This window comes from Marmota marmota, unplaced genomic scaffold (genome assembly GCF_001458135.2).
Source record: "Marmota marmota marmota unplaced genomic scaffold, marMar, whole genome shotgun sequence".
Taxonomy (NCBI): Eukaryota; Metazoa; Chordata; class Mammalia; order Rodentia; family Sciuridae; genus Marmota; species Marmota marmota.
In genome coordinates, this window is record NW_026000101.1 from 28568169 (window position 1) to 28571333 (window position 3165).

Here is a 3165-nt window from a genome sequence, read left to right on the forward strand (position 1 = left end):
AAAAAGGAACAAAAATATTGACACAGGTTACAACCTGGAAGCATATCTAGAGAATTGTCTTGAATGAAAACCTGAATGCAGACAAGTTATTTACTGCATAAGTCCATTCATATAATATTATTGAAATAATGAAATCATAGAAATGGATGACCGGGCACAGTGCCACATTCCTGTAATTCAAGCAACTTGGGAGGCAGAGGCAGGAGGATCACAAGTTCAAAGCCAGCCTCAGCAATTTAGCGAGGCACTAAGCAACTCAGTGAGACCTTGTCCCTATATAAAGTGCAAAATAGGGCTGGGGATGTGGCTCAATAATTGAATGTCCCTGACATCAACACAAGATCAATCTCTGGTATCATCCCCCTCACCCCAAAATGATAAAATCATAGAAATGTAGAATAATGGGTTTCAGGATTAAAGAAGTGGTTGGGACAGGAGGAAAGTGGGTGTGACTACAGAATAACTTGGGCAATAATTTGTGATAAATGAAGTGTGCTGTATCTTGATTGTATTAACATTACTATTCTGGCTGTGATGTTGTATTATAGTTTTTTGAAAGGTTCCCATTGAGGGGAAACTGTGTAAAGAGTACCCAGGATTCGTTGATATTATTTCTTAGAATTGCATGTAAATCTATAATTGCCTCAAAAGTAAAAAGTTTAATTAGACTGGCACAGTGGTGCATGCCAGTAATCCCAGCTACTCAGGAGGCTGGGGCAGGAGGATTGCAAGTTTGAGGCCAGTCTGGGCAATATAGTGAGACTCTGTCTTAAAAAAAAAAAAAGTACTTGGCATATAGCTCAGTGGTAGAGAAACTCCTGAGTTCAATTTCCAATACCAGGGGCTAGGGATGTGGCTCAAGCGGTAGCGCGCTCACCTGGCATGTGTGAGGCCCAGGTTCGATCCTCAGCACCACATACAAACAAAGATGTTGTGTCCGTCGAAAACTGAAAAATAAATATTGAAATTGAAAAAAAAATTTCCAATACCACACATACACACGCACAGGCACAAAAAGTTTAATTAAATATTCAGCAAGACTTGAAATATCCTAAAATTCTCCATATCCAGTATTTTCTTGAGATGGTAAGATTAAAGGAGATTTAAAAATTTTCCTGTGACATATATGTCTTCCAAATTTTCTACAGCAAATGTGAATTACTCTTATAGTAAAAATATATATAAAAATATAATTCACAAGAAATAAGTGCTCTGTAATCTAAGCAAACTAGGTGAAAGATATTTATAGTTTTATTTTTTTACATACATTACACATACAAATTATTAAGCATTAAGAACATTTTGTGACAGTCTTTACAGATTGGTGCATTTGAGCCTAACATAAATTAGATATTGCTTTCCACTGTTGTTGAAACAGTCAAAATCAAGATTGGATTAAAAAAAAAACCCTAGATTGGGTTGCTTCCACTATCAGACATAGCACCAGCCATTACTTGCTGTTTCTTCAATAACCCAGTTCCACCCTTATCTAACCCAACCATATTCCTTTATAGAATCACATACCCCTAGTTAGTGGAAAAATACCTCTGGATTTAACATTCACTTGAACGGCTGGGTTCAGCTGCTGGTTGCCAGGTTTTTCTGTTCCTTTATTGAAAGTCTGCCAAGCATGCTTTGGCAGGAAGAAAGATGATTCAACCAGTCTTTTTTATTTTTTTCTTTCTCTCAAAAAGGTTTCATTTTTAAAACCTGAGGGCATAGTTCACTGTATAGTCTGGTCATTGTTTCCACTGATTTATGACTTTATTACTGCCAAAGATACAACTGTGATCATCCTAACGAGTATTCTTTTACAAGTGGTCTTTTATCCTTTTATCTAGGTTGCTTTTAAGACTTTTGCTCTGTGTTAGAATTCTGCTGTTTCACTATCATTAATTTATTTACTCTAGTTTGGAATTTATTTCCCTTTTCGAATCTACATATTTAAGTTTATCTATAATCTCGTAAACATTTCAGCCCTTATATTTCCCTCTAATGAAGCCTGTCAATCTTCCATTCCCTTTGCTTTTTCCATTTAGCACTCCTACTAGATTTTAGTTAACATACCCTGCAAATTCTTTCTTTCCTCCCTTCCTTTCTCCTGTCTTCCTCACCCACCTCACCTCTTTCTCTCTTACTTCTGGAAAACTTCTTCAGGTCAGTTATCCAGTTAACTAATCCTCTTACCACACACACACACACACACACACACACATACACACAAACACAAATCTGATGAGTTTTGTTTTTAATGACTACGTTTTTCATTTCCATAATTCTACTTTGTTTGCAAAAATACATTTAAAAAACTTTTATATTTTTTCTTTTTAATCATGTTTCCTCTCCTTATTTGACATTTTATAGTTATATAGTTATTTGGAACTTTGATCTGCTATCTTTATCTTATCTGCTGATAGTTGGTCATAAAAGATTGTTCCCCTTTGGGTTTTATATTTTGGAAGATGACTTCATTTTAAGCTGAGATTTATCCATAAAAATCCTGAAAGGCTGGGTTTCAGAGCATTTCATTTCAGTTTGTTTCTATCAGGCTTCACAAGAATACTACCAGTTTATAGCTGATTATTAAGTTAACTTCTTGGCTTGGAGGCAAAGGTGTCACACCATGATATAGTTCTCTCTTGTTTTAGGGCCCTTAGTAATTATTTTACTGAAATCTTACCTCTGCACTTAATAGAATGCTTGCTACATTTTATCCAGTATATTTAGCTTTTTGTAGTGAAAGATTTTCATATTTTCTAGTCTTTCATATTCCTTGAAAAGGCAGGGATTTTAGATGATTCTTTTTTAATTGAATCTTAACTTTTTTTCAAGGTGTGTTGGCTTAAATTTTTTAAAATGCAGTCATCTCATTAAGAAATAATGGGCAGGTCATGACACTAGCTGTAAGATGACAATGTCTGAACAAACATTGTTGGTTCAGTGATGTTCTAAGTAGGGAAAAACAATTATATGCTGAAAATCCAGTATTCAAAAAAAATTCCTTCTAATTTATCAGCAACAATGACTAAAACAACCTTCACAAAGTACATAATTCTCTCTGCCTTATTCGGGATAATGTGTATATATGTATATATATATATGTATATATATATATATATATATATATATATATATATATGTGTGTGTGTGTGTGTGTGTGTGTGT